The 14,617-nt window shown below is 41.6% G+C and overlaps 1 protein-coding gene across 1 annotated transcript in view; it reads right to left on the minus strand.

The window, feature by feature from the left end:
- Positions 1 to 14,617, minus strand: part of CMYA5 (cardiomyopathy associated 5) — a 104,205-nt gene that overhangs the window by 76,985 nt on the left and 12,603 nt on the right. The gene's annotated exons all lie outside the window — the stretch shown is intronic.

Here is a 14,617-nt window from a genome sequence, read left to right on the forward strand (position 1 = left end):
GAGAATGGCAAATTTGGGAATGCTTTTTCAACCCAGAACAAAAAGTCCGCTTTTACGGTCACTACAAATAACTTGACCAGCTAAAACAGTGCAGATTTGGTTGAATAGAGATGTGAGACCTGTTTTTTTTTTGCGCTGTGTGACAGGTATAGGTTTAATCACAGAATCACACTTCTATCAGCACGCTAGCGTGTGTCTTAGGTTTTTCTGAATGACACTATCAATACCTTCAATGTAAGATTTTCTTTTTGGGATAGATTTCAAGTAGGCCTCAAATACCAGAAACTAGTTATTTTGAGAATGGCAAATTTGGGAATGCTTTTTCAACCCAGAACAAAAAGTCTGCTTTTACGGTCACTACAAATAACTTGACCAGCTAAAACACTGCAGATTTGGTTGAATAGAGATGTGAGACCTGTTTTTTTTTGCGCTGTGTGACAGGTATAGGTTTAATCACAGAATCACACTTCTATCAGCACGCTAGCGTGTGTCTTAGGTTTTTCTGAATGACACTATCAATACCTTCAATGTAAGATTTTCTTTTTGGGATAGATTTCAAGTAGGCCTCAAATACCAGAAACTAGTTATTTTGAGAATGGCAAATTTGGGAATGCTTTTTCAACCCAGAACAAAAAGTCTGCTTTTACGGTCACTACAAATAACTTGACCAGCTAAAACACTGCAGATTTGGTTGAATAGAGATGTGAGACCTGTTTTTTTTTTGCGCTGTGTGACAGGTATAGGTTTAATCACAGAATCACACTTCTATCAGCACGCTAGCGTGTGTCTTAGGTTTTTCTGAATGACACTATCAATACCTTCAATGTAAGATTTTCTTTTTGGGATAGATTTCAAGTAGGCCTCAAATACCAGAAACTAGTTATTTTGAGAATGGCAAATTTGGGAATGCTTTTTCAACCCAGAACAAAAAGTCTGCTTTTACGGTCACTACAAATAACTTGACCAGATAAAACACTGCAGATTTGGTTGAATAGAGATGTGAGACCTGTTTTTTTTTGCGCTGTGTGACAGGTATAGGTTTAATCACAGAATCACACTTCTATCAGCACGCTAGCGTGTGTCTTAGGTTTTTCTGAATGACACTATCAATACCTTCAATGTAAGATTTTCTTTTTGGGATAGATTTCAAGTAGGCCTCAAATACCAGAAACTAGTTATTTTGAGAATGGCAAATTTGGGAATGCTTTTTCAACCCAGAACAAAAAGTCTGCTTTTACGGTCACTACAAATCACTTGACCAGATAAAACACTGCAGATTTGGTTGAATCGAGATGTGAGACCTGTTTTTTTTTGCGCTGTGTGACAGGTATAGGTTTAATCACAGAATCACACTTCTATCAGCACGCTAGCGTGTGTCTTAGGTTTTTCTGAATGACACTATCAATACCTTCAATGTAAGATTTTCTTTTTGGGATAGATTTCAAGTAGGCCTCAAATACCAGAAACTAGTTATTTTGAGAATGGCAAATTTGGGAATGCTTTTTCAACCCAGAACAAAAAGTCTGCTTTTACGGTCACTACAAATAACTTGACCAGATAAAACACTGCAGATTTGGTTGAATAGAGATGTGAGACCTGTTTTTTTTTGCGCTGTGTGACAGGTATAGGTTTAATCACAGAATCACACTTCTATCAGCACGCTAGCGTGTGTCTTAGGTTTTTCTGAATGACACTATCAATACCTTCAATGTAAGATTTTCTTTTTGGGATAGATTTCAAGTAGGCCTCAAATACCAGAAACTAGTTATTTTGAGAATGGCAAATTTGGGAATGCTTTTTCAACCCAGAACAAAAAGTCTGCTTTTACGGTCACTACAAATAACTTGACCAGATAAAACACTGCAGATTTGGTTGAATCGAGATGTGAGACCTGTTTTTTTTTGCGCTGTGTGACAGGTATAGGTTTAATCACAGAATCACACTTCTATCAGCACGCTAGCGTGTGTCTTAGGTTTTTCTGAATGACACTATCAATACCTTCAATGTAAGATTTTCTTTTTGGGATAGATTTCAAGTAGGCCTCAAATACCAGAAACTAGTTATTTTGAGAATGGCAAATTTGGGAATGCTTTTTCAACCCAGAACAAAAAGTCTGCTTTTATGGTCACTACAAATAACTTGACCAGCTAAAACACTGCAGATTTGGTTGAATAGAGATGTGAGACCTGTTTTTTTTGCGCTGTGTGACACGTATAGGTTTAATCACAGAATCACACTTCTATCAGCACGCTAGCGTGTGTCTTAGGTTTTTCTGAATGACACTATCAATACCTTCAATGTAAGATTTTCTTTTTGGGATAGATTTCAAGTAGGCCTCAAATACCAGAAACTAGTTATTTTGAGAATGGCAAATTTGGTAATGCTTTTTCAACCCAGAACAAAAAGTCTGCTTTTACGGTCACTACAAATAACTTGACCAGCTAAAACACTGCAGATTTGGTTGAATAGAGATGTGAGACCTGTTTTTTTTTGCGCTGTGTGACAGGTATAGGTTTAATCACAGAATCACACTTCTATCAGCACGCTAGCGTGTGTCTTAGGTTTTTCTGAATAACACTATCAATACCTTCAATGTAAGATTTTATTTTTGGGATAGATTTCAAGTAGGCCTCAAATACCAGAAACTAGTTATTTTGAGAATGGCAAATTTGGGAATGCTTTTTCAACCCAGAACAAAAAGTCTGCTTTTACGGTCACTACAAATAACTTGACCAGCTAAAACAGTGCAGATTTGGTTGAATAGAGATGTGAGACCTGTTTTTTTTTTGCGCTGTGTGACAGGTATAGGTTTAATCACACCTCTATCAGCACGCTAGCGTGTGTCTTAGGTTTTTCTGAATGACACTATCAATACCTTCAATGTAAGATTTTCTTTTTGGGATAGATTTCAAGTAGGCCTCAAATACCAGAAACTAGTTATTTTGAGAATGGCAAATTTGGGAATGCTTTTTCAACCCAGAAAAAAAAGTGTGTTTTTACGGTTAATACAAATAACTTGACCAGCTAAAACAGTACAGATTTGGTTGAATAGAAATATCAGGTCTATTTTTTAGGCGCTGAGTGACAGGCTCAACTTGCCCCTGATGTAATATATGGCCAAAAAATAACCACACTGTTGATGGTTAAATGCACTTGGGTGACTCAGGCTTAGCCTGCACCAGATGTAGTATATGGCCAAAAAATAATCAGACTGTTGATGGTTAAATGCACTTGGGTGACACAGGCTCAGCCTGCAGCTGATGTAGGATATAGCACAAAATAACCACACTATCGATGGTTAAATACACTTGGGTGACACAGGCTCAGCCTGCAGCTGATGTAGTATATCAAAAAAAAAAAATCAGACTGTTGATGGTTAAATGCACTTGGGTGACACAGGCTCAGCCTGCAGCTGATGTAGTATATGGCCAAAAAATAACCAGACTGTTGATGGTTAAATGCACTTCGGTGACACAGGCTCAGCCTGCAGCTGATGTAGGATATAGCACAAAATAACCACACTATCGATGGTTAAATACACTTGGTGATAGCTCGTGCTGGCGCACCACAAGTCACAAAATGGCCGCCGATCACCCCAGAAAAAAAGTGATCTAAAAACGCTCTGGGCAGCCTCAAAAAAGTGAGCAAGTCAATAATAGCACTTCAATGATCCACAGCTGTAGATCGATCACAGAATGAAGTCTTTTGGAGGAGTTAATCTGCCTAATCTCGCCCTAACGTCGCAGCTGCAACCTCTCCCTATACTGATCATAGCAGAGTGACGTGCGGCGCTACGTGACTCCAGCTTAAATAGAGGCTGGGTCACATGGTGCACTGGCCAATCACAGCCATGCCAATAGTAGGCATGGCTGTGATGGCCCTTTGGGCCAAGTAGTATGACGCTTGTTGATTGGCTGCTTTGCAGCCTTTCAAAAAGCGCCAAGAAAGCGCCGAACACCGAACCCGAACCCGAACCCGGACTTCTACGAAAATGTTCAGGTTCGGGTCCGTGTCACGGACACCCCAAAATTCGGTACGAACCCGAACTATACAGTTCGGGTTCGCTCATCCCTAATAGCAAGCGATCAAAAAGTCACACGCACCCCAAAATAGTGCCAATAAAACCGTCATCTCATCCCGAAAAAATCATACCCTACCCAAGGTAATCGCCCAAAAAATGAAAAAAATATGGCTCTCAGACTATGGATACACTAAAACATGATTTTTTTTTGCTTCAAAAATGAAATCATTGTGTAAAACTTACATAAATAAAAAAAAAGTATACATATTAGGTATCGCCGCATCCGTGACAACCTGGTCTATACAAATATCACATGATCTAACCTGTCAGATGAATGTTGTAAATAACAAAAAATAAAAACGGTGCCAAAACAGCTATTTCTTGTTATCTTGCCTCACAAAAAGTGTAATATAGAGCAACCAAAAATCATATCTACCCTAAACTAGTACCAACAATACTGCCACCCTATCACGTAGTTTCTAAAATGGGGCCACTTTTTTGGAGTTTCTACTCTAGGGGTGCATCAGGGGGGCTTCAAATGGGACATGGTGTCAAAAAAACCAGTCCAGCAAAATCTGCCTTCCAAAATCTGTATGGCATTCCTTTCCTTCTGCGCCCTGCCGTGTGCCCGTACAGCGGTTTACGACCACATATGGGGTGTTTCTGTAAACTACAGAATCAGAGCCATAAATATTGAGTTTTGTTTGGCTGTTAACCCTTGCTTTGTTACTGGGAAAAATGGATTAAAATGGAAAATTTGCCAAAAAATTGAGATTCTGAAATTTCATCTCCATTTGCCAATAACTCTTGTGGAAAACCTAAAGGGTTAACGACGTTTGTAAAATCAGTTTTAAATACCTAGAGAGGTGTAGTTTCTTAGATGGGGTCATTTTTGGGTGGTTTCTATTATGTACGCCTCGCAAAGTGACTTCAGACCTGAACTGGTCCCGAAAAATGGAGTTTTTGAAAATTTCAAGATTTGCTTCTAAACTTCTAAGCCTTGTAACATCCCCAAAAAATAAAATATCATTCCCAAAATGATCCAAACATGAAGTAGACATATGGGGAATGTAAAGTAATAACTATTTTTGGAGGTATTACTATGTATTATTATTATATAGAAGTAGAGAAATTGAAACTTGGAAATTTGACATTTTTTACAAATTTTGGGTAAATTTGGTAATAATTTTTTTACTTCATTTTACCAGTGTCATGAAGTACAATATGTGATGAAAAACCAATCTCAGAATGGCCTGGATAAGTCAAAGCGTTTTAAAGTTATCACCACTTAAAGTGACACTGGTCAGATTTGCAAAAAATGGCCAAGTCCTTAAAGGGAATCTGTCACTAGCAATTTACCCCAATTTTTTTTTCATGAATCCATGTTTAACAGAGTACCTTTTTTCCATCGGTCTTGTTCTTTTGATTGTCCGTCTTGTCATTTCTTCAAAAAATCGATTCTAATGATGTGTAAATGACGCTGTAAGGAGCCCAGAGGGGCGTTCTTCTTTCTCCACGGTGCCCAGGAACGCCCCTCTGAAGTGCCGTGCCCGCCTAAATTTGAAATCTAATAACGCCTCCAAGTTCATCTAAATCCCCTCCCAGAGGCGCGGCTAAGTGCTCAACAACGCCCCCTCCTCAGCGCCGCGCTCTGCGGCAAACACCCCGATCCTCTGTTAAACATGGATTCATGAAAAAAAAATTGGGGTAAATTGCTAGTGACAGATTCCCTTTAAGGTGAAATAGGGCTGAGTCCTTAAGGGGTTAAAGGTTACGTTTTATCTTTATGTATAGTCTAATGGATTGCCTTCCTTGTACAATGTTATAATATACTTTCTATGTTAGAAAGTATATTATAGTGCATTTGTATTGTGCGGCAGTTGTGTACGGCTCTGCTGAGATACTGCAGGTATATAGAGGGACAAGCGTTATTGGAACAAATCATTTCTACTGGTGTGATATACCTGTCGCCCCCCCAAAAAAATGATTGAAGCGGGGTGTTATATACCAATATACTTTCTTTATAGTGCATTTGGTTACTGTATAGTGCATTTGCGCATGCGCATATGCGAAAAATTAAATTGCCGATATTTCGCATTGAAAAAAATTATGAATGGAGATCGCAAATTCGAATAATACATCTGGTATGTCACTGTCCATGTTGTGGAACTATTTGTGCACTTCTAGTAATTATTTCTTGGCTGCAAATATGAGCTAAAGGTTTTTCAGGATCGCCTGCCATTAAAATGAATGGGACCCACCGCGAACTTGCAGGCAGATGTTCGTCCATCACTACATCTCAGCCCTGTACAGGAAAAAGGGCTACAAATGTTTAAAATCCTGAGGAGGCTGGTTTGTGGAACTACAAGAAGATTGACCTTCACCGGCCAACAGCCGATATATTGGTTTAAAAGAAGATATCGAACCTAGATGGATTTAGCGGCAACATATATATGAACCAGCGGCTTACCGGGCAACAGTTGAAGGAAGACAGAAAGGACTAACATCGCTGTGGGGAGAAATAGTTCCACTGACTAAGGGCTCATGCACATGAATGTTAGGGCTCTGTGCTCATGCTGCGGACCACAAATAGCAGTCCGCAATGCACGGGCGCTGGCCATGGGCACTCCGTGCTGCGGATGCAGACCCATTGACTTGAATGGGTCCACGATCCGTAAGATATGGCCAAAGATGGGGGCGGAGGCACAGACCTGAAAGCCCATGAAAGATGTGTCCTTCCTTACTTCTCATCTTGGCGCAAAATATCCTGCAGTAAGATGCGGCTCTCACTGATTATAATAGCCAGCAACTTATTGTAATCCACATAAAACCAGGCACTGGGAAATGCAGTGTGCAAACACGTAACCTTTGTTTTGCACTACACGCACTTCCTTTAGCCTTTTACATCATGGCACCAGCATGCACAAATATACGCACCCTCAGCATCATTGCTATTGTAACAATAATACAATTAAAAGCACAGTACATATTAGGCCCTGTTCACATGGCATCTTTTGACATCAGAATTTTGGCGCGGTTCCTGTGCCAAAAAGCAAAAAAAAAAAAAAAGGCAGAATTTGCCTGTCCGGGGATGTCCACATGGGCAAAAAAAAAAGAATTCAGTCTTAAAGCTTACAAAATATTGTACAAAATGTTGAATCCCACCTATAATTACTGTAGGTCACAAGTTTTCAATTTACATGAACAATAAGAGCACTGTCCTGGATATAATTTTTTCCAAAAAACTTCCAGGATTAGTGTACTTGCTCCTAACAAGGGCATCCTTAAAGGGTTTTTCAGCGAGTTTATAATCAATGGCGTAACCTCACAATAGGTCATTAATATTTAATTGGTGGGGATCTGACACCCACACCATTTAGCTGTTTGAAGAGGCAGTGGTGCTCTAGTGAGCGCTGCAACATTGTACAGTACATTGTATAGCGGCTGTGCTTGTTATTGCAGCCTAGGGCCATTCACTTGAATGGAACAAGCTGCACATAGGTCATGTGACATGTGGTCATCGCTCTATGATGTGCCATGTCCTCTTCAAGCAGCTGATCGGTGGGGGTGGTGGGATTGTGGACCCTCACTGATCATATACTAATGACCTGTCCTGAGGATCGGCTATCAATATCTGAACCTCAAGAGAACATACAGTAGGTGATGCAGCAAGACAACAATCCTAAGCACACAAGTCGATACACGATAGGGGATAACTATCAGCGGTAGGACCCCCACTGATAATGAGAATGGGAGCCCTGTCCCCCTTGCAGCTTCCCTTGAAATGTACAGAGCGGCTGGTCTCTCATGCGCATGGCTGCTCCATATATTTCCATGGGAGTTCCGAGTACAAGACTCTGTTCTTTTCAAGGGAGCTGCAGGGGTCTGCATGGGGTACGTGGCCCCAGTTCTTGTGATCGGTGGGGGTCCCAGCAGTAGGACCCCCACCGATTTGATAGTTATCCCCTATCCTGTGGATAGGGGATAACTTTAACCAACAGGAGTACCCCTTTAATTCAATTCAATATTGTAGAAGGAGCTGAGGTGAGCAGGAACCTGTCACCTGGATTTTGTGTATAGAGCTGAGGACATGGGCTGCTAGATGGCCGCTAGCACATCTCCAATACCCAGTCCCCATAGCTCTGTGTGCTTTTATTGTGTAAAAAAAACTATTTAATACATATGCAAATTAACCTGAGATGAGTCCTGTACGTTAGATGAGTCAGGGACAGGACTCATCTCAGGTTAATTTGCATATGTATAAAATCAGGTTTTTTACACAATAAAAGCACACAGAGCTATGGGGACTGGGTATTGCGGATGTGCTAGCGGCCATCTAGCAACCCATGTCCTCTGCTCTATACCCAAAATCCAGGTGACAGGTTCCCTTTAAGCTGTTTTGTATAGAGGAATGGGCTAAAATTCCTCCAAGCCGATGTGCAGGAGTTGCAAACAATTACCAGAAACATTGTGTTACATTTGTTGCAGCACAAGGAGGTCACACCAGATACTGAAAGCAAAGGTTCACATACTTTTTCCACTCACAGAAATGTGATATTGAATCATTTTCCTCAATAAATAAATAAATGGCCAAGTCTAATATTTTTGAGTTATTAGTTTAATTTCTTTATTTTATCTTACTTTTAGGACTTTGTGGAAGTCTGATGTAGTTTCAGGTCAAATTTGCAAAAATACAGAAGATTGTAAAGGGTTCGCAAACTTTCAGCACCACTGTATGTTCCCCCCATGTTTCCCTGAGTTTCCTCCCAGAATCTAAAAACATACTGATAGGATTTAATTTCTACTGAATTGCTTTATTGTACGCCTGAGACTGGGAACTTAGATTGTGAGTCCATTGGAGACAGAAATGATTTAAAAGGAGACAATATAGCAAAACGACTCTAATGGCTATTGTATAATGAAAAGTGGAACATGTTTCTAATATACATTCTTGCTTAACCCTTAGGTTTCTTCCCTATCTTCCTTGAGCCGTAACATTTTTATTTTTCCGTTCAGATAGTCTTATGGGGCTTATTTTTTGCGGGATAATCTTTAGTTTTTTATTGATACCATTTTGGAGTGTGTATGACTTTTTAAATACATTTTATTACATTTTTTTGGGTAAGAGAAGTGATAAAAAAAAATGGCAAATTGACCATTTTGACCCTTTTTGCCATTACGCCATTCGCAGTATTGTAAAAATATTTTTAGATTTGAATAGTATGGGCGTTTTCAGTCTCGGTGATATCCATGATGTATATATTTTTTGTTATTTAGGTATTTTTTTTTTTTATTCTGCGGAAAGGGGGGGTGATTTAAACTTTTATATTTTTTAAAATTTTTCTATATTTTTTAACATTTTTTTAAAACTTTTTTATTATTTTAAAGCTCGTATTTGAGCCTACAAAATCCTTTTTTTTTTTAAATTCTGAACAGTCATGGATATTTTACATTAATTGTTCAGAATTGCTCATTTCTTATGTTAAATGCAATAAAAAATTGCAGCTTAGGGGGCGTGGCCTGATCGAGCTCGATGGCGGCTGCTTGCTAGCAGAGCTCTCGCCACCAGAACCTATCTCAGCCTCTTTCTAAGCACTACCCTATGACCGGCATGAAGATTCAGCCGAAGGATTGCACACAAGCCACTCCTGGGCATAAAGAAGACCCAAATTTGAGGTCAGACATGGAGAAATTCCTCAGTAAGTCGGCCTCTCAGCTGCCAGCGCGGTCCTCTAAGATGGCGCCGAAACATCATGGCGCGGCACCGGACGACACAGTAGTCTCCCAGGCATCGAAAGATGAGGAGGCCATAGGGGCTGGTAGCCTACAGCACGGAGACGAACGGTCTGACCTCACCAGAGAGTTTCTGGAAGGAGCGCTACAGAGAGCTCTGGCTCCGTTGGCTGCAGATCTGGCGTCCATAAAAACTGACATTCACCACATTGGAGACCGGGTCAAAACCCTCGAGCAGTCTCAAGACGCCATACTTACTTTCAACTCGGTAGTAAAAGACTCCTTGTACTCCCACGCCAGAGCGATGAATACCCTCCTGCTGCAAATGGAGGACCAGGAGAACAGAAACAGGCGAAGAAATATCAGGATCCGGGGTCTGCCAGAGGCGGAAGATAAGGAAGATCTGTTTCAGGTCATGGACTCCCTCTTCCATATGCTTTTGGGTCCGGAACAAGCGGTCCATGTCACAGTTGAAAGAGTGCATTGGGCCTTGAAACCGAAACCGGTATCCCGTAATAATCCTAGAGATATTATTTGCGGCATCCTGAGCTACAGGAATACCGAGCTACTCTTACAGGCTGCAAGGAAGAAAGGTGAAGTGAAGTTTCAAGGGGTTAATGTCCAGTTATACCAGGACTTAGCTGCTTCTACCCTGCAAAAAAAGAGGCTTCTGAAACCACTCACCAATCTCCTCCGCTCCTCCAAGTTCCCTTACAGATGGCTTTTTCCCTTTGGGATTCTGATTACAGCGGGGAACCGTCGCATAACCGTCCGCTCACCTGAAGACCTTCCGCCAGTTTGGGAAGCGCTGCAACAGTCACCATTTGAGATCTCTTCATGGCTGCCTATCCCATCTATAGAGGACTTACCACCGCTACCATCGGTATCGAAATGGATGAAGCCGAAACCTCAGAGATCCGGGAAGTACAAGAAGACCTGGTCCAAAGGCATACCAGACTGAGGGTCTGCCACAGGCGGTATTTTCTTTCTCATACTAGCAACGCTCGTTTGCTTGGACTGCCTCCTTAGAGTCAATAAGCCACCCATAATAGCAGTTTTCCTAGTTGCACAATTTTAGAGTTGTTTTCTGCTAGCAATGCATTTAGGTTCACTTCACCTATAGCTTTAAGCCGATTAAGAGCTTTATCTACCACCGAACAATAGTGTCGTAAAGGTGGTACCAGTCTCTGGTATCTTATCTTAGTTAATGACAAGGCTGGGATGGTGGGGTTCTGGGCTGGTCGGGATACACATGCTACTAGTGTGCGTACTTACCCCCCCCCCCCCCCCCCAGCTCTTCACCTCAGTGATGTCTGGAGATCGGGGCATGGTGATAGACGAGACTATACGTTCTACTCAAATCCTCATAAGTCCTACCAGAGGTTGGATTATTTCTTCATCTCCGATAGATACTTACCAGCGGTTCAATCCTCTGTGGTTCATAATATAATGGTATCTGACCATGCACCGGTCTCCTTTGTCATCAGTTTCCCTGACTTGTGTGGAAGAGAATGGACTTGGAGATTGAATCACACCCTCCTTGACTCACAGAAACAAGTGGAATCCATATCACAAAAGTTGCAAGAGTACTTTACCCTGAATGTCGACTCCACATCATCTAGGACCATAGTATGGGAGGCGCATAAAGCGGTGATACGTGGGGAGTTCAGGAGTTCATAGCGCTGGGTTCCCACATAAAAAAAAGCAGAATGAGGAAAATGTCGGATCTGCTATCCCATATTGCCACACTTGAAGCATCTCATAAAAAGCCCACTCGCATTGAGGGATTTAGAAGAACTTAAAATCCTAAGACAAGAACTTAAGGGGCTGTTAAACATGAAAGCGTCTAGGGCTTATCTGAGAGTAAAACACAAACATTATGTCAACGGAAATAGAGGAGGTAAGATCATGTCAGTACTCATCAAAAAACGAGATGACCAAGTCTTTATCAAGCATATGAGATCACAAGGTGGGTCTCTCACAACAGACACTCAAAAGATATCAAAAATATTCTGCGATTATTATCACGCTCTGTATAATCTTAGTCATGGGGAACATGGGGACATAGTGCTGGCAAGGGAGGAGGAAATAGGGAAGTTTTTACAGCGGTTGAATCTACCAGTTCTTACGGAATCTTCTAAACTAACCCTGTTGGCCCCTATAACCCTAGATGAGGTAAAAAGGGTCCTTAAAACTACACCGTCAGGTAAGAGCCCTGATCCAGACGGTCTGACGGTGGCTTACTATAAACGTTTTCTCCCAGTTCTAGGCCCACAACCTGTTGCCTTTTTCAACTCACTGTTGAATGGTACCCCCCTGACTAAACAGGCATTGGAGGCACATATTATTGTGCTGCCGAAACTGGGCAAAGACCTAGAGGTCCCTTCCAGCTTCAGACCGATTTCGCTATTAAACGCGGACGTGAAACGGTGGCCGAAACTTTTAGCCAGCAGACTTTCCCCTTTATTACCAGGGATTATATCTCCAGAGCAATCTGGTTTTGTGGGGGGCAGGGAGTGCAGGGACAGCACATTTAGAGTTCTACAAGCTCAGCAATTCGCCTTGAAGTATGGGAAGAAGCTTGCGTTTCTCAGCACTGACGCTGAAAAGGCGTTCGATAGGGTGGATTGGAATTATATGAAAGCCACCCTGTTGAAATTCGGCCTCCTCTCGCAGTTTGTTAATGCGGTGCTAGCCCCTCCGCAAGTAAACGGCATACTATCACTTACCTTTAGCATAACAAATGGGACACGGCAGGGATGCCCACATTGTTTATACTCTGCTTGGAGACGTTCATCCAAGCTTTGAGACAAGATTCTGCAATCCAAGGGCTAACAGTGGGGAATGAGGTCCATACTGTAGCCGCGTTCGGTGACGACATGCTAATATTTTTAACAAGACCAGATGAAGCGCTCCCAGCCCTCCTGAAACAATTAGACATATTTGGATCCCTGTCCAACTTTAAAATTAACCTCTCTAAATACACAGCCTTAGGCATTAACATTGCCCGCTTGTTAACAGAGAGACTTAAGAAAGATTTCCCCTTTCAATGGCATGACTCCCACATTAGTTACTTAGGCATTAAGGTAACAAAAGACCCTAACCAGCTATTTTCCCAGAACTATTCGCCGTTACTATCCAGTATTAGACAACAACTCGCAGATATTAAGATCCCTTACCTATCCTGGATAGGGAGGAAAAATGTACTAAAAACTTATATTTTGCCCAAACTACTATATACTTTGCAGACCCTGCCCATTCCCCTTCCTCAATCTTTCCTGGCACAAGTCTGCAGCCTTTTCTCCTCCTTCATATGGGGAAACAGCAGTCCTAGACTTGCATATAAGGTTTTAGCTAAACCTAGATTTAGAGGCGGCTTCGAACTCCCAGACGCGGCTACTTATTACAGAGAAATTCAACTAAGATTACACTCTGAACTCAGCAACCCTAAGATCTGCAAGCTGGGATGCCAGATAGCCAGGAAGTTACTAGGTCCAAGGGGTTTAGCAGGCTTATGGGATCCTAAGGCGGTAGTTAAAGGTAGCAAAGGTTTGGGCAAACTTCACCCTCTCAATGGTGTTCTGGTCACATGGTCTAAAATGTCAGCACACATATACCCCTCTCAATGTTTGTCCCCGTTTACTCCTATATGTTATTTACCATACTTACTAACCAAGGGCTTCCAGGATGACCTGGGTCTATAGGCGGAGCTAGGACGGTTGCAGTAGGCGATCTCTTGAAACAGCGTGAGGTCCCTTCCCTTCAATGGCTCCGAACTAGCTTCCCACATATTCCATGGTCACCTCTACATTATTCACAATTCTTGAAAATATGCACTCAATATATAAAGTGTACTCCTGGCCATCTTGACCCTACTTGGTACGATACAATTCTGACGCAACAAACGAACAAGAGAGGGGTCGTCTCTAAGTTATATAATGTTATTAGACATAGAAGGTTCATCCAAACCCCTTTTCATCTCTCAATGGGAAAAAGACATTAATACCTCCTTTGACAGTGAAACAGTAGATAGGATTCTTTGTCATTCACATGGGTACTCTAGATGTATTAGGATCCAGGAAAACGCCTATAAGCTAGTCACTAGATGGTACAACATGCCTGTCAAACTTCATGCCATGGATTCCTCACATTCAGATCAGTGTTGGAGTTGTAGAGGCGCTAAAGGCACGATGTTTCATATATGGTGGGAGTGTCCACTGATCTTCCCCTTCTGGGATATGATCTCCAAATGCATTCAGGAGATTTGCCCCTCCTCCTCGCCACTTACTCCTTTAGTGGCTTTGCTTAATTTGCCCAATGTCAAGTTTGTGCTGGCAAAGCACTCCCTGATAGCCTCATTAGTCTCCGCAGCGAAGCTACTAATCCCTAAGGTCTGGCTCACCAGCAAAGCACCACAATTGGTTGATTGGATTGACAAAGTACAGGAGATATGTCAGCTGGAGGAGCTGTCTAGTTGGGAGTCTCTGTCCCATGATAAGTATCTGTTGGTGTGGAATCCATGGCTGAAGTGGTATGATAATCACACCCAGGTTAAAAGTTCCTCACATAATTAGGACTTATATGTGTTTGTGGATAGCTCACCACCTCTCTCAGTATGGTCAAGGTGCTCTAGTCAAAGACTGATCGCCCAATCAGTCAGAGTGAGGAGAAAATTTGGATGATAGGGACTGGCACTCACTATGTGGATCACAACATCAGCTTTTATTAATATTAAAAATATGACATATGTCTAAATACATGATAAATAATACATAAAATATCCCCCTAAAAAATAAATAAAATCAATTAAGATCCGCTTTCCACTTGTCTATCGGTCCTAGATAGATGACATGTGCAACTGGT

This window comes from Bufo bufo, chromosome 2 (assembly GCF_905171765.1).
Source record: "Bufo bufo chromosome 2, aBufBuf1.1, whole genome shotgun sequence".
Lineage (NCBI taxonomy): Eukaryota > Metazoa > Chordata > Amphibia > Anura > Bufonidae > Bufo > Bufo bufo.